The following is a 24,989-nucleotide window of genomic DNA, read 5'->3' as shown; positions in this document are numbered from 1 at the left end:
GGTTGGACAGTGTCACTGAAGTTACCAACATGACTTTGACCCAACTCCGGGAGGCAGTGGAAGACAGGAGGGCCTGGCGTGCTCTGGTCCGTGGAGTCACGAAGAGTCGGAAATGACTTAACAATTAAACAACAATGTCAAATCCATTTGTCAAAATTTCCTAGCTTTGGGAGCCATGAGAAAGTTACATGGCATACACAGGTCTGTCTACTTTGTGCCCCTCATGATGTGGTGGCTGAGGCAGATGCTCCAAGCTGCCCAACGGTAGGGCTGGCTCTTACTTCAAGCATCATTAATACAAGTGAAAGCTTATTTGGTTACATGACATTCAAGCCATTTTAAAAGCTTAGAACATGTAATACCCATTTTCGAAATGCAGTCAATTTTTCTTGGAATGTATTCTCATGAATGAGAGGCTGCTGGAAGAAAGATATGTTAATGGAGAGCCATCAGTTAAGGAATGGCATATCTAAAATGTTTAGAAAGAGAATCACCACCTGGGAAAGCAAAGCTCTCTATAGGCTGGTGCTGGATGGAAGCTGCAGAGGGCAGTGTTGTTGTGTATGTTATCTATACAGACCAGGAAAGAGTACAGCGATCATATGGGCATTTACAATATAATCCAAGGCAATGCTGCTGAAAAGTAAGTCTCAGAAAGTTCAGTGGGACTTTTCGCCAGGGTTCTTTTCATAGGATTGTCTCCTTAAGTACTTACTAAGTGTCAATTTGCTGTCCCCCTTCTGCATTAACACCAACAGAGTCTTCATAAGTATTTGCCACACTGTACAACATACACATGCGTGTGTGCACACACCGACAAGGAGAGTAACTGTAGCCCTACAGATGCGACTGGATTGCAATTTTCATGATTATTTGCTGGTGACTATTCAGCAACCCTTTGTCATGCCTTTATCTTCAGGGTGGATGACAAAAGATAACTGTTCCTCAAACTACCAGTGTAAGAACCCAGAGACCTGAAATCCTTGGTGTGTTGTTTGTTCAGCTTTTCTATGGATGTGTGTCTGTGAATGAATGCGTGTGAGTGAGAAGTTCAGCATTGTAGCACTTCTCAAGAATTTCAACACTCGTCTTTTCAGAAATTCAGCATTTTCAATCAAAATCTCAAGACAGAGGACAAATGAACTTTAACAAACAATAGTGGATGCTTGCCAGATGCTGGCATGTACAGAGCAAGCACAATGCTGAAACAAAGAAGCAGTGTGGTGGTCAACGGTCAGGATGTGAGTCCCAGTAAATCCCGTGGAACTTCTATTGGGAAACAATAATAAAAGAAAAACAGAAGGTATAAATAGCCTTTCTTAGAGGGGGGTCTGCTTTTAGTCTCCATCACAGTGATTTTTCCAGAGGAATTATTTCATTCTTTAGTATATGGCAAGATGGCAACTGTGGGTCTCCCAATGACTTTGGACTGCAGCTCCCTACAGAACTAGTTGACCTAGAGATCATAGGAATGAAACTCCAATTGCATCAAAAGAATCATTTTTACTCACTCCACGGTATATATTCCACAACATTCTGGAGCTTTGCTTTTAGGGCTCTGCTGGCATCTGCAGATGATCTCAGAGAAAGAAAATGGGTTCCTCAAAACACACCTGCTCCTCAGTTGGTTCACTCTAGTATTTCTTCATACCAGAAATATCCGGGTGTCTACTATTTCTTGACAGCACCAGATATAACTACTGTTGTTGAGATGCATCATCAAGTCATTCTCAATTTATGGACTTTCCAAGGAATGTGAAACACGACCTGGGGTTCAAATCCCAGGTAGCTGGCTCAAGGCTGACTCAGCCTTCCATCCTTCCGAGGTCGGTAAAATGAGTACCCAGCTTGCTGGGGGGGGGGGCAATGTGTAGCCTGTATAATTAAAAATTGTAAACCGCCCGGAGAGTGCTTGTAGCGCTATGGGGCGGTATATAAGTCCAATAAATAAATAAATAAATAAATAAACATTGAGGGAGGTTACCGTTGGCATCATTCCCTCATGAGTTTTCATGGCCCAGCAGGGATTTGAACCCATGTTTCCTGAGTCCTCCTAGTCCAACATTCTAACTGCTACACCACGTTGGCTCTCGGTACTTCTGAGGCAATACATTGTTTCCTCCCATTATTGAATTTCTGCAGGTGGAAAGGCTACGGGGGGGAGGCGTTCCTGTCATTTTGACACCGCCTCGCCTCTTCCTCTTTCTCCTATCTCTCTTCGATGACAGCAGACTTGAGGGCTGAGAGCCAACGTCCTCAGCCAAGGTCGAGGACAATAGCAAGCTCTGTTCTCCTGTGGAGAAGTTATGCCAGATAGCAGCAGATGGCAACACACAATCCTGTAGTCATTGCACTGCAGTTGGCAAGCTACAAAGATCAGCCTCCCTGGGTGATTTGCTTTCTCTGCTCTCTAATTTAGGCAGCCGCCCGCACCTGGGCTGAAGAGTCTGTGGCATTTTTCATAATTACCCCTAGAGAGGAGTTTTTAAGGATCAGGCTCTCCTTTTGGCCACAAACGAAGGACGAACCGGGGGGGGGAGCTGCTTCAGTAACTATGAAGCTCTTACAATTACAGATCACGGGAGCAGCAGACATCTGTCTAAAATCAATAGCTCCCACTCGTAGGGAGTAAAGTGTTCCTTTTTAAACTAAAAGTTGCCAGTTTTGCAGGCCCTCCAAAGCCAGGAGGGCTCCAATTACTCCTAAAAGGTTCCCAGAAATGTCTTCCATTCTATGCTTTTAGTTTTAAAAAGTTGCCCTCTTTCATTTTCAGAGGCGGCAGGCTCAACTAAGTCATTAAAACTAGAGAAGGGCCACACTAGTGCAAGGTTGATTGGAGCAGACTTTGGCACACACGGATGACTGTATTGGATTATGAATATTTGTGCTGGGTTCTGAAATTCTGCATTTCTAACTACTTTCCAGATTGATCAGTACAATGACACTAGGGGGATACAATAACTAATTTCATTCATTTTTTCCCTTCTAGTCTTAACAAAAAAACACTGCCTAAGATCCTTCCAAATGCATATTGGGAAATTACTGAGATAACAAACGTTATCTAACAGTCTAAACCTAACAGTCTAAAAAGGCATTTTCCTGATTGATATAGTGATATATTAATGTGGGAAAAATGATTTCAAACACAAGTACTTATAAAAATTACAAATGACAAATATATTCTTTTTAAAAAAGCAATTCTCTCTTACACAAGAGAGAATGCTGCTTCTAATCATGTCTGTTGTGATCTGAATACATCGCCATCTGAATACCAAGAAGGAGGGTTTCCGACCCTTCAGAACTATTGTCTTTAACTCAAATGTAGATTTGATTAAATACACCCAATTCGTTTACTACAGCATGTAATAAGAAGGAAAAGATTAAGGCTTTTAATCGTGGCCTTGCGATAAATGCTAATTATTATTATTAGAAATTATAATTTTTTGATACAGGAGTTTTATGGAAAAGAGGCAACAGCTTTCCCCTTTTTTTCTTTCCTAAACATAGTTCCAGTATCACATCAGCAGCTCGATTGCCTGGGTATCTGCAGTCCCCTAGTGTACCCCTTAAAATAATGCCACCACAACATGACAGAATATCATGGGGTGGGGGGGGGAGAGATGGCTGCGGGGCTGTTATTTTCAAACTGCTGCAAACCTATGTTTCCTACGTAGAGTTGTACTCTGCCACCTCCTCACAGTGTGGAGTCAAACCTGTGCTACTGAAGGTTATGCTGCTGGAGCGCAAGAACTTTGTAAATTGTCAAGTACCACCTTGGTTACAGATTGCTATTTGAGGACCAACTTAGCTAAGAGGCTCGTGACAAGATTAGCCACCGGGCGATCAATTAGTTTTATAACTGTGAACATAATAATACTGTAGTCAATAATAGATGCACTGGAGGGACCGCCTGCACTGTTGAAAAATCATGGGTCTTCATGGTAAATCTATGGTTTAATAAGAATGTGGAGCCACTGCCAATCATGTTTTTCCAGCCTTTGAAAACTATTAAAGTTTTCTTACTTTTAGAAATTATTGGGGGGGGGGGGAGAGGGGTTCACCCTACCAATCCTCCATTTTCATTACAATGCAAACCCAAATCCGTTTCCACAGGGAAACAAATCCATCGAGAATCTGGAACTCTGGGAGAGTTCCATCAGAACTGGATCTAAAATAAGCTAGTATGTTGAGCTCCGACCTGTGAGAGTGAGCAGAGATAGCTACCTCAGGAAGTAGATTCTATGTTAGTGTGAAAGAGGAGCAAATTGAATTTTCAAGACTCCCATGAACCCTTGCCATTTCCAGGCACCACTGAGAATAGTCTCTCTGTGTGTTTGTGTGTCTGTCTGTCTGTGTCTGAGAGAGTTCTCTGCATAGGTGAGCAACCCTACAAGTTTAAACAATATTGACATGTGACATTAATTTTAGTTAACGAATGTTGAAAAATTCCAGTTTAGCCCTTCAAGCTTTTGTGTAAGACAACACTAATTGATCTGTGTGCATTTGCTCAGTAGGTTGCCTAGCATTCGTTACAACTTGCTCCACACAACAAGGAGATTGAGGTAATATATCCAAGATCCGTTCCTCCTCCCCTCCCCAAAAATAGCATATAGAGATGAGAAAGGGACTGAAGGAAAGAAAATAAGGCATTTGCCTGCTAATGAACGGGAGGGCACAGCACCTGTCAGGGCCAATCCTTCTAAAACCAGATTGAAACTCCAGAGGAATCCTAGTAGGCAAATTATCTCCTCCGAAATAATCTCACACCATAAAGGTTGGCATTTCTGTTGCTGCCTCCCCAGAAATGATAGGGATGGATAATAAAGAAGGTACATCTTAATTCACTTTGACCTTCCTCACAAAATAAAGAACGTTTAGTTGGTTACGCTTTCACAGTCCTTAATAAAACTCCAGTACATGCTGCCTTTCCTTTTGCCTTGTAATGGTTTTTTTTTTAATTCAATCAATACTCATATGAACACATGCTGAAAGTATTCATGCCTTTTTTCCCCACAGGTGAAGGTAGAGGGCATCACCAACTTACTTCTACATGTGGATTTGCAGTCAAGACACCCTCCCTGCATCATTAGCAGGGAAAAGCAACTCATGTTGAGCAGAATGTCTTTGGAAGACATTTTTCTGAGAAAGACATTTTTCTGAGAAAATTTCTGAGAAATTTCTGCCCCACCTCAGAAAAAGAAGGCCACTTGACCAAATTGTCTCTCAGTATTTTCTTCTCTTTTATCCCATTCCAGAATTACACAATGCTCAGGGCAATGTGGAGAATACCAAACGGTGCCATCGCAGCAATGGGTCTCTTCCAGACATTCTGTGAAGAGGTTTAAATAAAATGATGTGGGAAGGAACATGCCAGCCTTAGTCCCCTCCTGCCTCATTTCTCCACAAGGAAGAGGACTAAATCTGAAGAGGAAAGCCATATGGAGAAGCTGATCACCAGAGATGTTAGCACTATGTGATTAACTTGCCAGGGAAAAATAGTGAATGTAACAGCCCTATTCAGGCACTGAGAAAAGTATTAATTTGTACTAGTAATGTACAGATTTCTGCTTTTGGACTAAACCTCCTAGAATTCCCTGGGTGGAATTCTAAGAGTTGTAGTCCAAAACCACAACTCTGCGCACTTCTAATCTAAACACATGAGTAGAGGAAAGGGTAGGATAAACCTTTACACTTAACCCTTGGTGTGTGGTGAGGTAAATATGAACAAGAGAGTTGTCTCAACCCATGCAGACGCTCTACACATTCATAAACGCTGAAAAATCAGATTTCATGTACCCATAAGGGTGTTGCACAGAAACATAGAGCTCTTGTTTCAGAGACAGAACTAGGTGGGCAGAGCTAGCTTGCTCTTTTCTGTATATGTGTACAAAACCTTACACACATTGGGAAAATGTTCATGAGTTGTGTTAGAAAAAATGGACATAACCAATCTTTAGTCAATAGGAAAAACTACTGTAAAAGAAGTGTACATTTGAGAAAGAACGTATATGTAGAAAAATATGCATGAATTTCCATGCAGAAAGGGGAAAACATCTTGTAAGCTGATACAATAATAGGGACAACATGAAAATGCTCATGAGATTCTGAAATATATAATAAAAACAAGACTTACAGATTCACATAGTTCTGTGTGGAAGCTCTTGAAGGAGTCACCCTAAGTCGGAACCAATTTGACAGCACACTATTATTAATATTCTTATTACATGTGGAGGGTGATTTTCTTGAAGGGGGGGATCTTCTATACCTCTTGTGGTCACATGCTCTCCCCCAATGATTTTTAACATATGTAGCTTGAAAGAATAGCCAAAGGACACTTTTGTAGATATAGGGTATACTAAGAAGAATAACACCTTTCCTTACGTTTTGGTATTCAGGCGGCAGTGATACAAATAATAAAATGAGGAACCGATGATAGAATCACAGCATTTTCTCTACAAAAGTTTAAGAGTGCTTGAGGCCATAATACAATGAAACTTCCCATTGCTGGGCAATAAATAACCCTGTGCTCACTGTATGCAGACATCACAGGCAAAATTAGTTCAACTGAAGTATCACCAATGCCCTTGAGGTTTTGTGCTCCTGACGACTAATGAAGAGGCACTGCTGACTGTCAGGCAGTGGGGTAGGAGGCATTCATCTTTGTGGCAGAAGCAATTAAATCCATTCGGCTCTCTGAGCATGATGCGCTTGGAAGGAGTTAAAGCCCCCGCCTTTGTTTTCCTTTCAGGGTTGGCGACACCGGAGGATAAACATCTATGATATCGCAATAAGCTTTTGTACACCTTTATAGCTCCTAGAACAAGTGAAGCAAGAGAATCCGATACATTTGTATAATGAATAGCCAATACCCAGTGAGCACTGCTGGTCATAACTTGACTGTTCAAACACTACTGCTAGATGTTTGTTCAGCATGTTGGGTCTATTCAAAGCAAAGTAGGCTGCTTATAAACTGCCCCACAGCACCTAAAGCACTCTCTGGGTGGATTACAATTTAATTATGCTGGCTACACATTGTCTGTCCCCCTGCCCCCACAAACTGGGTATATATTTACTGACCTTGAAGGATGGAAGGCTGAGTGAACCTTGGGCCATCTACCTGGGGTGTGAGCAGAGTTTGGGATGCTGTACTGCAGTTTACCTACTGCACCACAAGGCTCCTATTCAGATGTTCTGCAAGGCCATAGACTCATTCGATGCAGACAGAAGTGCTCTAGCTCTGCCTCCTCTCCATTTCTGGCTTCATTGGTCTCCTACACATGAAGAATGATGAGCCTGAGTTGGTCTATTACCATAGGGTCTCTCCATGTGATTCAGGACCCTATTTTTTCAGAGTCCTGACTTACAGAGGGAGCTCCCCATAGATAGCAGAGGGTTTCAACTTTAAACTCATCCACCCCCAAATAGAGAAGCATTATGAAAGAAAAAACAGAGGGGCTAAGAGTATTCCCCTCTACATGTACAGAGTATATCCAGTTAAAGAGCATGTGAATGCGTCTGTGAATGGGATAAGAATACACGAAAACTTCTCAGTTTTGATTTCACTATGTTCCTTTGATTCCAACCTGCATTTTCATTCCATCCTTATTTTACCCCAGATTACCAGACTACATCTGGAATCCAGTTTGGCAAGGTATACCCTAACATTGTCATTGTTACGTGTCGTTAAGTCACCTCCAACTTATGGTGACCCTGTGAATGAGCAATCTCCATCATGTCCTGGACAACTCTTGTAAATTTGAGCCTGTGCATTCCCTTAGGGAGTTGACCCACCTTGTATTTGGACTTCCTCTTTTCCTGCTGCCTTAAACCTTTTCCAGCCTTATTGTCTTCTCCAGCAAATCTTGCCTTCTCATGATGTGTCCTAAGGAGGACAGCCTCAGTTTCCTCAATTTTGCCTCCAGAGATGGTTCAGACTTGATTTGCTCCAGAGCGTCCTCAAAACGCTCCTCTAGCACCATATTTCAAATGAATCATTTTTCCCCCGTCAGCTTTCTTCACTGTCCAGCTTCCTTACCCATACATAGTGTACAAAAACTGCACTGGGAATACAATCACATGGATGACTTTGGCTGCAATGTTACACTGGCATAAAGTGCTGGGCATTTTTTTAGTAGGCATCCTTCAGTCTCGAAAGACTATGGTATCGTGCTCTGTATGGAGGACTTGGAACAGCGTCTAGTGTGGCTGAGGAGGCCAATTCGAGAGTGACAATCCCTTCCACACTGGAGACAAATCCAATCTGTCCCCTGTCCAGCTCCCTGGTTTTGCTTCCTTTGTGACTTCGTCTTTGCCTCAGCCTGCTGGACAAGGGTCTCTTCAAATTGGGAGAGGCCGTGATGCACTGCCTGCCTCCAGGCTGAACGATCAGATGTCAGAGTTTCCCATCTGTTGAGGTCTATTCCTAAGGCCTTCAGATCCCGCTTGCAGATATCCTTGTATCGCAGCTGTGGTCTCCCTCTGGGGCGATTTCCCTGCACTAATTCTCCATATAGGAGATCCTTTGGAATCCGACCATCAGCCATTCTCACAACGTGCCCAAGCCAGCGTAGACGTCGCTGTTTCAGTAATGTATGCATGCTGAAAATTCCAGCTCGTTCTAGGACTACTCTATTTGGAACTCTGTCCTGCCAGGTGATACCAAAAATCCGTCGTAGGCAACGCATATGGAAGGTGTTCAGCTTCCTCTCCTGCCGTGCACAAAGGGTCCAGGACTCGCTGCAGTACAGGAGTGTGCTCAGGACACAGGCTCTATAGACCTGGATCTTGGTATGTGTTGTCAGTTTCTTATTGAGCCATACTCTCTTTGTGAGTCTAGAGAACATGGTGGCTGCTTTCCCAATGCGTTTATCCAGCTCGACATCTAGAGAGAGGGTGTCAGAGATGGTTGAGCCAAGGTACACAAAGTCATGAACAACCTCCAATTCTTGTGTGGAGATGGTAATAGAGGGAGGTGAGTCCACACCCTGGCCCATGACTTGTGTTTTCTTCAGGCTGATTGTTAGTCCAAAGTCTTGGCAGGCCTTGCTGAAACGGTTCATGAGTTGTTGGAGGTCTTCAGCAGAGTGGGCAACAATGGCTGCATCGTCTGCAAAGAGGAAGTCCCTCATGCATTTCAGCTGGACTTTGGTCTTTGCTCTCAATCTAGAGAGATTAAAGAGCTTTCCATCTGATCTAGTCCGGAGATAGACACCCTCGGTTGCAGTTCCAAAGGCATGCTTCAGCATGACAGCAAAAAAGATCCCAAAAAGTGTTGGTGCGAGGACACAGCCCTGTTTCACTCCGCTTCGGATGTCAAAGGGATCTGATGTTGAGCCGTCAAAAACTACAGTGCCTTTCATTCCATCGTGGAAGGACCTGATGATGTTAAGGAGACGAGGTGGACATCCAATCTTGGGAAGTATTTTGAAAAGGCCATCCCTGCTAACCAAGTCAAATGCTTTTGTAAGGTCTATGAAGGCCACTAAGAGTGGCTGTTGTTGTTCCCTGCATTATGCCCCAGCAAAAAAGGAGTGTGCAGGATGGCTGCATTCTTCCACTGACCACCAGTGCCAGTGGAAGTGCTTTTTGAATAGCACTTTTGCCTTGGTGCAATTATAGCTACCGCAAGCACAATGTCAAGTTCAATGGGATTTCAACCAACATTTTCTTCTTGCACTGAAATTTATGCACTCTTTATCACACATTTATTCTAATGTGTGCATTTATTTGTACATTTTATCTAATTTACCCAATATTTCTCTATCAATTGACATGTGCTCATATATATTTTTCAATTATGCACATTTCAAGATGTGCATATCATTATATGTCCATTTTCCCCTCCGAAACACCCTGTAAATCTTGTTACTGTCATAAGTCTTGGTAGGTGGTACAGAAAATTCAATTTTCACTGAAACTCTGCATCTGACAAACTTTCTTTCCATCTGTAGGCTGTAATGGCTGGCTATGCTAACCTTGAATGTCTTGGGCAGAATCCAGTTAGCAAAAGGGGAGCGTGACAGCTCAGGGTGGGGGGAGTTGGCATGCATTCAGCCCTTGCTCTCCAGCTTGCAATTACACAAGCTGGAGATCATCAGCCTTTCTGCAACAGGGCTTCTACATGTGTGGTGTAGTGAATAGTACCATGTACAAGTCCCAAGGGGTGGGGGGAAAGAGAACCACATGTGCAACAGGCACAGGCAGTAAAAATAAATCGGATTTTGTCCCTTGTGGTGACAAGAATTCACCCTTCTGAAACAATTAGCACAACAATCCAATTTCTAGACACTGGCTAAAATCCTGTTGCTTAGCATAGCAAGTCCTACTGAAGTAATCCCATTAAATCAGTGGGGATTTGGTGAGTTAACTCCTCCATATGTTCCAGTGATTCAAGTGGAACTACTATCATGTGGTTTGCTATGCTAAGGTAAAGGTAAAGGTTCCCCTTGACAATTTTTGTCCAGTCGTGTTCGACTCTAGGGGGCGGTGCTCATTCCCGTTTCCAAGCCATAGAGCCAGCGTTTTGTCCGAAGACAATCTTCCGTGGTCACATGGCCAGTGCGACTTAGACACGGAACGCTGTTACCTTCCCACCGAGGTGGTCCCTATTGATCTATTTGCATTTGCATGCTTTCGAACTGCTAGGTTGGCGGGAGCTGGGACAAGCGACGGGAGCTCACTCCGTCGCATGGATTCGATCTTACGACTGCTGGTCTTCTGACCCTGCAGCACAGGCTTCTGCGGTTTAGCCCACAGCGCCACCACGTTGCTATGCTAAAGCAAGTCACAGTTAGAGAAGGCCCACTTGGTTAATGGAACTTGAGAAGGCGTTGGCCCACCAAGTCCCCATGGAGTCAATGGTACTACTCTATTGTGACTTACCATGCTAAGCAACAGGATTTCAGCCTATGAATAAGAAATCTCTAAGGAAAATGAGACTTTGCTACCAGACGAATTGACAAATGAATCATCCTTAACTTTATATTCTTCATAAGGCACCCTCCTTTGCATTCATTCCACCACTGTTGATATTAAACATATCGTGACCAGAATGACTTCTTCCAGCATGAGATTGGAATATCCTCTCCATAGAAACTTGCTGAGAGCCAGCTTTGACAGGTGAAGACTTTATCCGCCAAAGTATTCTAGCCTCTTGCAAGCTGATTTTAATCAGCGTTTTGTGCTACAGCTGGATTTTATTGACTCTTGCTGCAGTTTCTCAGAGCTTTTATTGGTCTGATTATTGTATTTGATTGTATTGTTCTTTCGGCTTTATGCTGCTCTGGAGGTTATACTGAAGGGTAGCTAATACATTTCCTAAACAGATAAACACACAGGCTCCTGGAGGGAAAAGGGTTGGCCCATATATAACCCAGAGAAAGAGGCAGAAAAAAGAGCTTCTGACACAATAATAAAACCCAGTCCATTGATTAATCAATGTTAACAGCGGTAAAGTCAGGACGGTTTCATTACCAACCCAGCAGCAGCAAAATTTATTTTATCTGTTCCTTATGCAATGAAATAACTTTGGCAAGCCCTGGAAAGATCACAAAAGATCTGGCCTGTGCCACAACCTCTGTGTTGGATCCCCCTAGGTATGAAGTTGGCACAAAGGACCTGGAGACTACTCATCTGTCCCTCAGCCTCAAACAGAGCAAAGAATCCTCCAAACACTTTAGCACCTCTGAAGGTTCATTTTGGGTCAGGGAGGTTCTTACGAGACATCATGCTCCAGAGCCCAACAGACTTTGTATTACCCCTGTACCCCAGCTAAAAGCCATCGAAGTACTACTGTGTTGTGCTCACAAATGAGAAGGCTGATAGTTTAAGTGATCACAAGTAATTAAGACAGCAATTAGAGAAGTTAAAGAAGTCAGTCACACAGAGAGATGTCTGCCAGCAGAGTCCTCAATGCCTACTATTCTGGGCAACGGCGCCAGGTGGACTCCCTTTTATTAACTTTACAGATCGTTGATAGTATACAGATAGTTGACAGTATTCAGAAAATTGACAGAGTTCAGATAGGACAATGGTTAAAGGTAAAGGTAAAGGTTAAGGTAAAGGTTCCCCTTGACAATTTTTGTCCAGTCGTGTTCGACTCTAGGGGGCGGTGCTCAACCCCGTTTCCAAGCCATAGAGCCAGCGTTTGTCAGAAGACAATCTTCCGTGGTCACATGGCCAGTGCGACTTAGACACAGAACGCTGTTACCTTCCCACCGAGGTGGTCCCTATTTATCTACTCGCATTTGCATGCTTTCGAACCGCTAGGTTGGCAGGAGCTGGGACAAACGATGGGCACTCACTCCGTCGCACGGATTCGATCTTACAACTGCTTGGTCTTCTGACCCTGCAGCACAGGCTTCTGCGGTTTAGCCCGCAGCGCCACCACGTCCCTTATAGGACAATGGTTACATCATGCCAATTAGGATTGGCCCAAAGAAAGGCGTTGAAGTTACCTCTCTATCTCTATGAGAAAGAGGAAGAATGGCTAGCCACGCCTTTTCCCCTCAGAAACAGCTGCATCATATCCAGGAGAGTTTGCTCTACACTGAAGAGCAGACAACGGCTTAGCAACCTTGGGGATGGCCCTCCCACACTACTGTTTTTGTTGAATAAGGAGAGCAGGCAGAAGTTGGCAGAATGGGATGTTCTTGCTCAGCATTCCAGCTGAGACTGCAAGAGATGGTTTTACAGTAGGCTATGGATGCTGGTCCCACATGTGTTTCTTCATCTGTGAGACTCAGGTTTATTCAAAGAAAGCCAGAAAGGCACACAGACATGGACATGGATTCCACATAGAAACAGACAGGGTGAGCTGGGCTCCAATCTGTATTGAGGGGCTAGACCACTACACATGTATAATATATTCAGATTATACCCCTTTCTGCAGATACTCCTTGCTGGGGCTGGAAAAGAATGTGTTCTGCAAACTGTGGATGTTGGATCCACAGTGAAAAAACAACAGAAGACAGAGCATAGGAAAAATAAGTACAATTTCAAAATTATCAATTTTGATCTCTCCCAGGTTATCGCTGTTCCTTTATCTTCCAATAAAGTCTCAAACCAAAGGCTACTATTTCACTGGAAGGCTCAGCTCCAAATAATTCTGAGGACACTGTATTTATTTATTTATTTATTTATTTATTTATTTATTTATTTATTTATTTATTTATTTATTTATTTATTTATTTAACATATGCCGCCCACTCTACCCAAAGGTCTCTGGGTGGCATATAACCTCCCCTCCATGTCAGAGATGTTTGTGTTTCCCCATTTTGGGGGAATGTTGTTTTTTTCACAAAGATCTAGAGAAATGAACAAATAACAGCAAAAACACAGACAAGGATCAGGTCAGAGTGTGTCTAAAAGGACACAAAGTGGATCAGGCCCCAATCCATGTGCTCTGGCTCCCCAACCCAGGCAGCGTTGGAGAGCCATTGGACACTTCAACTAAATATGTAGATTACAAAATAATGTTCACAGAATCATTCTATCTAGTTAATTTAGACCTAATTTAGGTTTATGGTAGGTTTACAGTATCCAAGGGATAGCAGTTCCAAACCTGGCCCTTGTGGATGCTGAAAACCACAAATACAGTAATAGCAAACTCTCTATATTACAGGAGTCCCCAACCCCCAGTCTGCAGCCCGGTGCCACTCTGTGACCAGAGCCAGACCAGGCCACAGAAAGAGACCTCCTCCCCTGCACGGACTCCCCCAGCACAGACTGTTTGCACCTGTGCATGAGCGCATATGTGCCCCGCATGAGCATTGCACCGCCCTTTACACATGCGCATGAGTGCAAGCACGCCCACACAAGCACTGTGCCGCTCTTTGCATGTGTGCATGTGTGCCCACATGAGAACTGTGCCGCCCTTTGCACATGCATATGAGAGAGAGCACAAATGCGAGAGAGTGTGTTCCTTCGTGCATGTGCACAAGCACAGGGGGTGTCCTGCCTTCCTCAGCCAGTCCATGGGGCTAAAAAGGTTGGGGACTGCTGCTATATAGCATAGTCTCTGGTTTCCTCTAGTGGCCAGTTCTGGTAACTACATCATGCAAATATGTATTTCTGGGTGTTTTTTTAAAAAAATATTGTTAATATTTTCAGACTGTGGATAAGTGAAACTGTGGATACAGATCCCTCAGATATGGGGGTCCTACTGTAGTTTGTTGAAATGTATGGAGGTTCAATGCAGAAGTTCACATATCCTTATGTTGTAAGCCGCCCCGAGTAGACATGGTCTAGAGGGGTGGGATATAAATTTAATAAATAAAATAAATAAAATAAATCCTTCTCATGAAGCATTTCTGCAGAACAACTTTCTGCGCACACGTGAAGCACCTTGCAGGAGCCCCTCCAAAACATGGAAAGGGCCCCCCCAATAATCTTATGCACCATAGAGTGCCTAAACAAAGACAGACAATTTTTAATAGCTTTCTGATTACCTCTCCTCACATGGGATGTGAGAACAGAATATATCCCACAAGGACAATCTTGACCTTTTAGGCTTATTTTTCCCACATGTAAGGAAGTGACAAGCAAAAGTTATATATCATATTATTACATTAAGGCACTTGATAAGCTGGTATCCTTTAGATGCTTTGGAATGCAGCTCTCATAGTGCCTGATCACTGTGGTTTCAACTTACAGGCACTGCGGTCTCCAAACATCTGGAGTTTTCTTATTCCTGTGGTGCATTACAGGCACATTGTTCAGGCAGAGCAAGAATCCATTCCCCAAGAAACAAGATCTCAAGCATAAGCCTCGTGAAAATCATCCTGTGTTGCTGGCCATATTGAAGCACTCTAAGGAGGATTTTATTTTAAAAACTAACAGACCATCACATCTGGTAATTACTCATTAAACCTTTTGTGCCAAAAATGGCCCGTCTTTTCCTTTCTTACTTTTTGAGCTCAGCAGAAATGAAAAGACTCTGTGCCTGGAAAGCTTCTCCAAAATATTCTGACACATCATATCCCTATTCCGCAGGACAGATTGCTGTGTTTTGCATATCCTGCAATTAGCTGTCATTCTGGAACCATATGTTTTGTCAATCACACAACCTTCTGCTCTGATTCTACCTTGGCATGTCACTCCTAAGCAGACACTGGATTCAGTCCAGAAAAAGTCAGGTTTCTTTCAATCTCTCAGAAATGGATAGAACTTGCAATCAAATCCGATGTATGTATTCTCAGACAAAACTCCAACAAATTCAGCGAGATTTACTTCCTAGTAGATAAAGACTCAACATTATTCTGGAGTATTAATAAAAGTGGATAGCGTGACAGACTAGGACTCTGGAGACCAGGGTTCAAAATCTCACTCAGTTATGGAACTCACTGGGGGAGGTATAATGGGTAAAACCACTCCTTAAATACTTTACTTACCTTGAAAGCCCTATTAGGGTCTCTGTTGGTTTCAATTTGATGGCACATAACTCACTCACTTACTGAGTTGAGATCAATGGGAAATACGCAGCAGGACCAAAACTGTGTGCGTGAAAACACGACCATGTAGCAGTTTTGTCCCTCCTATGGGCTCCCCTTTGAATGAACAGAGGGTGACGTGACAGGAGGGGCCCCTTCTCCTGAAATTTTGGAGGAGATCCCCTGTCCTGGTCCGTGAGCTGGTTCAGGATGAACAGTCAGGTGTCTGATTTCACTACCAGAATCATAAACAAGAGCCTAAGGTGGGAATCAACCCTGAGTGCTCACTGGAAGGACAGATCCTGAGGCTGAGGCTCCAATACTTTGGCCATCTCATGAGAAGAGAAGACTCCTTAGAAAAGACCTTAATGTTGGGAAAGTGTGAAGGCAAGAGGAGAAGGGGACGACAGAGGATGAGATGGTTGGACAGTGTCTGCGAAGCAACCAACATGAATTTGACCCAAATTCGGGAGGCAGTGGAAGACAGGAGGGCCTGGCGTGCTCTGGTCCATGGGGTCACGAAGAGTTGGACACGGCTAAATGACTAAACAACAACAACGTGGGAAAGAGGGCACGCAAAGACCAAATAAGTAAGGTCATGGCCATTACGTGCAAGCCATTTGATTTTAACACATCTTAGACGGAAATGAATAGTGTACCAGGGAAGAGCTAAGTGCAGCCCTCCTTACTAGCTGAGCTCCCAGCATTTCTCATCACTGGTCATGCTGGTTAAGAAGGAGGGGAGTTGCAGTTCAACACCATCTGAAGGGCCATGAACTACCTACCAGTTGTCTATATGACTGCCATTTTAAAAATCCAGAATGGAAAATTAAGTAATAAACCTCCTTATTTATACATCTAAATAATCAAGGTCCATCATCATCAATTCAGTTTTCTCAGCTAAACGTTTCCAGAAAGTTTCTTATTTACATGAAGAAGCTCTAAACCATAATGGCATCAATAGCAAACCCCTTCTGTTTCAGTATAACGTAACCACGCCACATACAGATCTGGTCCTGGCTGTTCACCATTTTGCAGAGTGCTTACAATACAAACAAACAAAAAAAAAGGGTTATTTGTTTTCTTGGAGATGAGAAAACTAGTTGAACCTTTCCAGTGAAATTGAAATTTCGAAAGGAGATAGAGCATCTAGGAAGAAAGGCGCTACTAGTCTGAAGACATAGAAAGACACTGCACAGTGGAAAGATCACAATTTATTACCAGACTGTGACTGAAGGGGTTAAAAGATTAGGAAGAAAAATGCCAGTCAAAGCCCATTTGGTCATTATTCCTGAGGATTCTTACATGGCAGTAGTGTCAAATGTTTTTAACAGTGGGTGAATGGCAGGGATGCTTTATCCGTTTTGATGGATTTCAGAATTCTTACATTAACTGATTTGTACTGCAAGAGATGATTTTACAGTAGGTAAATGACCTGATGACACACACCAACAGCAGCAAGGTAAGTAAGCTTTGTGATCTTATTGACCAGGAGAGAGGTTCCAAGCACAAGATCTAGCTAGCATTAGATATGTAACTACACTGAAGAATTAATTTAGCAAAGAATCCATACTGCACCAGAAGCTGCGCCATAATCAAAGGAAAAGAGCATGTGGAGGAATATCATAGCTAGAGCTCAAGAATGTCCGTTTTTTCGGTCTGCAGCTCCCAGAACCGCCATGCCAAATAGTTTTAAAATCATGAATGCTTTGAAGGTCAATAACATGCAAAAAATAACATTTGAAAAATCAATAAAAACATACAAAATTTATTATGGACATGGCAGATACATGTAGCTGGCAACTCTGTATAGGGGAGTAAGTCCGTTTTGAACCTGATGGGAGTTACTTATGAGTAGCACTGTAATGTTAACATGTTTTTATTAAATGGTGCCAAGAACAGAATCCTTAAACATAGGAAGGAATAAAACATAAATTAAAAAGGCATTTAAAAATGCAAACTCATTTCCATGTTATGCATTTATTTCAATGCAACAGAATGAATATATTCATTGTCACCAGTCTATTGTTTTCTCTTTTTCACCCTCCGATACAGAATTCAAATACTATCTAACAACAAACACCCACTTGCATTCTTAGAATAATTTACATGTGTTGCCAACAAAGAAATAATAAGTAGAGGGAACCATTATGAAGCTGCCCACAGATCTGACATAACAGACAGAAGGTTGTTCCTAGTTGCAGTTGAAATGATTACGACAATCACATTCTTAATTGCATGCATACTAAGGAATATCAGGCTAGGAAAAGAAGGGAACAGTTTTCAGGACTCAGCACTTATAATATATTACATTATAATGCTCATTCTGTTCTTTAAAAAGCACATGCAAACAATTTCTAGTTCAAATTCAGCTATGTTTGAGGACTTCCAAACCCTCAGTGAGATTTTGGGATTTCCTTTCCTCTTGAACTATGCCTTTTTCCATTCCTCACTTCTTCAATTTCACAAAGGGAGAAAGACCTCTCTCTCTGCCACCATTTGAGGCCATAGTAGCAGCAAATCAGGAGCACAGGAAAATTATGGCATTCCTAAAGTTTCATGAAGATCACTTATTCCTTTAGCAGCACCAGGAAAGTCTTGTTGGTGGTGGTGATTTTTGGTAATTAAAGACTTCCTCCTCCCATTCCATGGTTCCCAAGGCTTCCCGACAATGAAAGGGTTTACACAGGAGCTGTGGGAGGCTTAAGGCAGAAGTAGGAAATGTCTAAAAATCATCTTTGCTGAAGACCTCATCAAGTCGTGGAACAGGGTTTCAGCTAGTGCCAAATTTAGATACAGAGTAAGTATGCAACAGCTCAGAGTCCCAAATTAGGAAAGGCATCCAGGTATAATTTTTTAAAATCTAAATTTCAACGTTTGTTTGTTTGTTTGTTTGTTTGTTTGTTTATTTATTTATTTATTTATTTATATGCCACCATATTAGTGTGATGCACTATTCTGGGCAGTTTATAGCATAATAAAAATAAACAAACATATAACAGTTAACTTGTAAATAAACAATGGAAAGAATAAAAAGTTGAAGAAATAAGCCAGCCTCTTGGAAGGCCCTACCCCAGAAGCTGAGTTTACATAACAGTTAGAAATAATACACTTTTGAGGTAACGCTATGGGGCCTCTGGCTGGCTGGATAGCTTAGTGAGTTGGGTATCTGATGGTGGAAGCAGAGAGAACCTAACTCTATGGCCTTGGGAAAGTTGTGCAAAGTGTTCCCAGAGGAAGGGAATGCTAAACCACTACTGAGTATACCAAGAAAATCCTGGAAAGGGTTGACCTGATGACAGATAATTGTTGTTGGGTGTATCAGACTTGACATATCTCAGGCTAGGGTAAGCAAAAGGTGGCCCAAACAACTGCAAATGGAAGGTGCTCAGTGTGACCATCCATGTGTATTCCATGTTTCTGGTGGAGGCTCTTTCTGACCTGAAACAGGTCCACCCACCTTTTCCCTTTCAGGGATAGATGGTGAAGGCTGTCATTTTTGTTCATGAGGAGTGTGCATCTCTTGGTAGGGCATGCACGAAAACCCTATATATATCACTATAAATAAATAAGTCCTATGCAGACCAAGGGGACTTACTTCCAAGTAAATGTACACAGAATTGCAGCCTGCAACAGGTTATTTCTAAATCAGATTATGATATATTCTCCATATCTGTCTAATATTAAACCCCTAAAAGCACACTTAATCTTCTTAAGCTAAGAGAAATCTATTAAAGCTAGGAATAATCAAGGTGTTATGTGTTGCTTTCAAAGGCAAACAGATTTAGGAAGAATAGACCAGTAGCTATCTTAACAATTTGGCACTGCTGGGAAAGGGGAATCCAATACTGGTTTGTGAAGTTGCATGACTAATAATATTTTGTGTTGTTTTTATGGTAGCATTTTGTGCTTTCAGATGCTGCTAACCCTCTCTTGATAATCAATGTTGTTTATGCATACATGAACCATTACTGCTATGCTATATTCAAGCATCCGAGTTTGTTGTGAAAGCCTTTTATATTTGTCAACATTACCAGAAATCACTGTAGCTACACAAAGCAGAAAACATTTCTGGTCTGTATACCTAAGAGGTTCTGCATGCACAGAAATGGGTTGATGTTGATTGATGCAGTAGCCCGGCATTACAAACTATGATGAAAAGTGCATGAGAAATGGCGCAGTGGCTGCAAATGTAATTTCAATTCTGGTTAAAAGGAATCAAGCTGCTATGAGATGGAAGCTAAGCATTTTATTGCTTGTTCTCATTTAGGAAAGCAGCTATAGAAATCATTGTTTTCAGTAGGGAGATTAACCCTCATGCACTAACAGATGTCATTTTTGTCCCCAGAGTCACATTTTGTTCAAAGATCCACACGGTTCTAGATCTACAAGGTTTGTAATGGCTACAGCTACGTATACACAAATAAACTTGCTTTGGTGACCTGCTTGACGATTACCTCGTTAGATGAGGAAATTGCTTAACGATGAAGTTTTTGTGATTGGTTTTGCACTTTATGATAATCGGTTACCTGCTTTGGGAACCGATTTTTCACTTAATGACGATAAGAAAACAGCTGATCGTTGGGTTTCAAAATGGCTCCCCGCTGTGTTAAGGACGGATTCCTCACATTACAGGCACCAGAAAATAGCCGCCCTATGGAGGATCTTCGCTGGATGGTGAGGTATTTCACCCATTAGAATGCATTAACTGGTTTTTAATGCATTCTAATGGGTTTTTTACTTTCACTTGATGACGATTTTGTTCTACAGCGATTTTGCTGGAACGGATTATCCTCGTCAGGCGAGGCACCACTGTACTTACAATGTCGGCTTTCTGTGACTCTGAACATTTCTCCACTAGATTAAAGGGTGGGAAGTGATCTGCAGTTTCATGAGATACTTTGAATTATCTGCTAGAAAACTCTTCAGGTCTCAAGATGGGTAATTTTCTAAGGACAGTGTTAAAAAATTTAAAAGGTGTTGCAGAAAACAACAGCCTTAAAAATGAAAGTACTTTTTAAAATGAAGCGTGAACAACACTTTACGAAAGTCATTTCAAAGCAATTAGTCAGCTCTCCAACTGAGCAAGGTCACCATTCATAAACACTGCTTTGCAAAAGGAGTTATTTTAATTACCAGTAGTACTCACACCCATAGAGAGCTGAAAGAATTGAAATAAATAGAATGTTGCCATGTGTTAAAATCACCAGTGGTTGCATTTGCAGGTCCTCTTTGCAATTATTATACTCTGATTTTATAGTATCTTGGTGTACCAGATCTTTATGTTACAGACCTTTATTCCTCCAAGCTTTGGAAATTTTAGTCACAAAAAATGATGTTTCTCATCATAGTGACAACTTGCCAGTTTCTGAGTTATATGCCCTTGGAGTTACAGTGGATGAAATGATAATAGTGGTTCCTATTAATTTTTGTCCTCAGTGCATCAGACCCCCCATAATTTGCAAGACCTAAAAAAAGAAATTGTTTACTATTGGAAGGGAAGAATAAACATCTGAAAGAATTATAATTATGGAGAGACAGGAGACACACACATCAACATTTAACTCATCAACACAGCAAGGCAACACACCACACCACACACCACAGGTAACAACAACAATCGTGCAACAGAAACAACAGCAGCTAAAAAAGACAGCATGGATTTTCCTCCATAGATCTAATTGGCCTGGCTGGGTGAACACTGAAAATAATTTTCATGTGATTCTAGATATGTTAAAAGGTTAAGCAGTACATTTTACTTTCATTTCTTTTTAATGTTAACAACTTTATAGTTGCATTCTCTGCCTTTTCCTTTTTCATTGCGTCTTTTATGCTATAAACTCCTGCATTGTAAGACTATAGATGAAACATTCTCATTGCTCTTTTTCACTCTTGAAGTATATATGGATTCTGAACCAAGTATTTGCCTGCAACTTGAGCTTAGTTTTCATATTGTTTAAACATTTGTAGCTACAGTTTTTTCCCCACAGCTGTAAGAATGTTACAGTTAGCCTTGCAATCTTTAGGAAGATATGGAATACAGAAGCAATGTAGAAATAAAGCTTATAGAATTAGACAAGCTGATGTTGCCTGGAATCATGCAACAATGAAGAGTGGTCTAGTAGTCCAGATAGGCGGGGTATCAATCAATCAATCAATCAATCAATCAATCAATCAATCAATCAATCAATCAATGAATGAATGAATGAATGAATGAATGAATGAATGAATGAATGAATGAATGAATGAAAAGACCATGATACCTTGATAAACAGATCAATTTTGATATGACTGGAAAAAAGGGGTGTGTGATTTCATTCTGGAATTAACTCTTAACTGGGATAAATGCCAGCTGTGACAAATAGATATCTGACACACACCCCATGGGCCATTCTCAACAGTAACCATATGGTACCCTGAGAGGCCCTGGAATATTTAGTGAGTGCTCTAACACCGGAGGCATTCAAGAGAAAACTGGACCTCCATCTTTCAGATCTGCTTTGATTCAGATTCCTTCATTGAGCAGGGGGTTGGATCTGATGGCCTTCTAGGCCCCTTCCAACTCAGTTATTCTATGATTCTATTATTTAAAGGGGGCCACAGGTAGAAAAATATATATTCTGTTTTTCTGTTCATCTGCTTAGCTGTATCCTTGTTTGACAGGTGGCCTTAGAACCTGAGAAGAGATCCTAAAAAGGCCATGGCAGAAAAAAGGTTGAGAATGGCTTCCCTAGAGATCTATAAAGTTCTCTAGGACTCTTAAGGAGATGTTTTGGCACCAGAATCCCTGACCTGACAAAGGCACTCCAATGAACAGGAAGTACCTCACCAAACTACAAATCCCACGATTCCCTAGGGTGAAGACATAGTAGTTAAAATATTACCCAGCTACTATAACGGTGTAGTCTTGATACACTCGTGACCTGATGAGTTGAAGGCCACATCTCTGTCACTTACAGATATTTTGTATTTTGCTTTTGATTTAAACACCCCAAAATAGTTTATAAAATAGTCAAAAATTGACTATAAAATAGTAAAAAACCATGCCCAGAAAATTGACTGCATTTTGCCACAGGGTTAATTTTTGGCTTGAGTTACTGTAATAATGGATTTGGACCAAAATAAAATAAAATAACTGTTTTTTCCCCATTGAATCATATTGTTGTGAAGCAGAAATTGCATACTCTTATCAGTAAGGTAAAGGTAAAAGTTCCCCTTGACATTTAGGCCAGCCGTGTCTGACTCTAGGGCACAGTGCTCATCCCCGTCTCCAAGCTGTAGAGCCAGCTTTTGAGATTGTTATATCCTATATTTGTCTCAGTCCGGCAAAACAGCAGCCAGTGGCATGCCGTGGGGATGGGGAAGCCCACAAAGTCATGGTATCTTCTCATATATGACTATTATTCCATGGTACAGAAGAGGAAGACATCAACACTAGAGATGTGCACAAACTGGGAAAACGGCAGTTCATGATGGCCTGTGGTTTGTTGCTGTTCATGAACCACAAACTTTTATAAACTTTCCAATGAAATGGACCATTTTGTGGTATTGTGATTTGGGACTTCTGGGAGTGGAAGAACATGATTTATAGATGTCAAACTTGCAGAGTGTCTTCAGCTGACTCTCCTTCTCATCCCCTCCAAGTCTGGAGAAGAGTGGATTTGGGATGTCCAAGTTATAGTCCACGTACAAATTGCCAACGCTGATAATAGTTTGGCATTTCGTTTTATTCTGGGCAGCCATGTTTTCCCAAAGCACTCCAAAATGAACCACAAAATGGCTTGATTTGAGGGGGGAGGGTTGCTTCATGGTTCATTTTGTGCCCATCTCTAGTCAACACAATAAGGTAGTCACGCTGAATTATGTCCCGAGATTACCAAACAAATCCACAGCTGAAAATGAGTAACATAGTCACTACATACTGTACCTTTTGAACTAACTCACTGTCTGCAATAGTAAATCATGTTCCCCAAAATCAACGTCAAAAAATACCAGCCTAAATCATGCCAACCGTTAGCATTTGTTTTGCCTCTGTCACTGATACAAAGCAGCTTAATCTGGAATATGTGTCATGGCAACATGACTTCTTTCTTGTTACATTAAAATGTTTTCGCTACTCATCGAAGTGAAGCTTCTTGGATGAGTAGTGAAACATTTCAACCTAACAAGATATAACTCCAGTTGCCATGATTCCATTTCCGGATAACCACACTTGGATGACTGAGAATCTTCACAGATTAATCTGGAATATGGTTCCCACTGAAATTCTGTCTTCGTATGCCAACATGGCTGAGGTTAGAGGAAGATACAGTATTTTTTTTTAAAAAAAGGGGGGTACTATTTGAATCTTTCCCACAAATGTTCTTGAGGGAAATGATAATTAAATGCATCTGACTAACTTTAGTGTCCTTCAGCTGCATCAATTAACATTTAGCTATGGATTCTGCCTGTGGACCAGCCCACATCTGCCCTTATTGTTCTGCAGAAAGCATTTTCAAGTGTGGAATGTCAAAAGTTTCAAACTAGGGAGGGGAAAGCCTCTTCAATTCTCATTTTCCCTCCTCCACCATCTGCGTGCAGCAGCTATTTTACACAGCAACCAAATCAACAGCCAGAAAGCGTGGGTGTCAGTGTTCTAGTACCAAAGAAGTTTGATCTCTCTCCTTCTTGCGAAGAACGGAGATTTGAGATGCATAAAGAAATGTGCATGTTCGGTAAGATGTGTACAGAAATGTGCACGTTAGGGGAAATGTACACCCACACCCAAAAATGAAAGGATTTCAACAAGGAAAGTAAAAACAAAAGCTTGCAATACAAAACAAGATGGGAAGGATTCAGAGAAATGCCACAAAATCAAGAGTGAGATTTTCCATGTCAAGAGGCATCATTGTGACTATTAGCACAGCGCAGATCAGATATTTCTCACTGAGGTACAAGGTCAAATCACAAGATAAAGGAAAAGCTTATTTTCTCCTCTGACTTTATCATCAAGACAATGAAAAATTTTCAGTGTTGCCTCCCTGAGGCATTGGTCATACAAATAATGTTGTGCTCTCAACCAGTTCCTCGAGTGCAAATCAAAAGCAGGCTAATTGGCCAAGTGAGGGTGGAGGTAAGCTTCTGTTAGAACAATCAGACATTGTTTTCCTCTTAAGAGAGAAGTCTTCTAGACACGGAATCAGTGGGTTTTCTCATGAGGTTTGCAGATGGAGCTGTTCTCAGTCTTTCCCTATTTTTGCTCACCAACTTGACTGCTCACCCCCTTCCCTGACAAAATTTCTCACCGCTTGCCTCCAAAATGCCAGGCCCTACAGTCTGTTGACTTCTAGCCTCTTGATCCTACTCTTTCTCATTTGCCTCAGAGTATAACCTCCTTAATGCTAAAGCTTGGCACTGTTTCCAGCTGTGCGCTTCCCTTGTTAGTGTCTAATGTTGTCATATCAACTCCTTCAAGCGTTCTGTTTCTTTCAAAACCAAGTGCTTCAAGACTTAAACCCAACCTATGTATAATGTGGCTATGCCACATTTCAAGCAAATCCAAAACAATACCCTGCCATTTTC

The 24,989-nt window shown here is 41.7% G+C and overlaps 1 protein-coding gene across 6 annotated transcripts in view; it reads right to left on the bottom strand.

Moving 5' to 3' along the window:
* Positions 1 to 24,989, bottom strand: part of ARHGAP24 (Rho GTPase activating protein 24) — a 361,497-nt gene that overhangs the window by 195,981 nt on the left and 140,527 nt on the right. The window lies entirely within an intron of this gene.

Source organism: Pogona vitticeps, chromosome 5 (assembly GCF_051106095.1).
Source record: "Pogona vitticeps strain Pit_001003342236 chromosome 5, PviZW2.1, whole genome shotgun sequence".
NCBI classification, from domain to species: Eukaryota; Metazoa; Chordata; class Lepidosauria; order Squamata; family Agamidae; genus Pogona; species Pogona vitticeps.
Note: the sequence above shows the minus strand (reverse complement) of the source record. Positions and strands in the feature narration are given on the sequence as shown.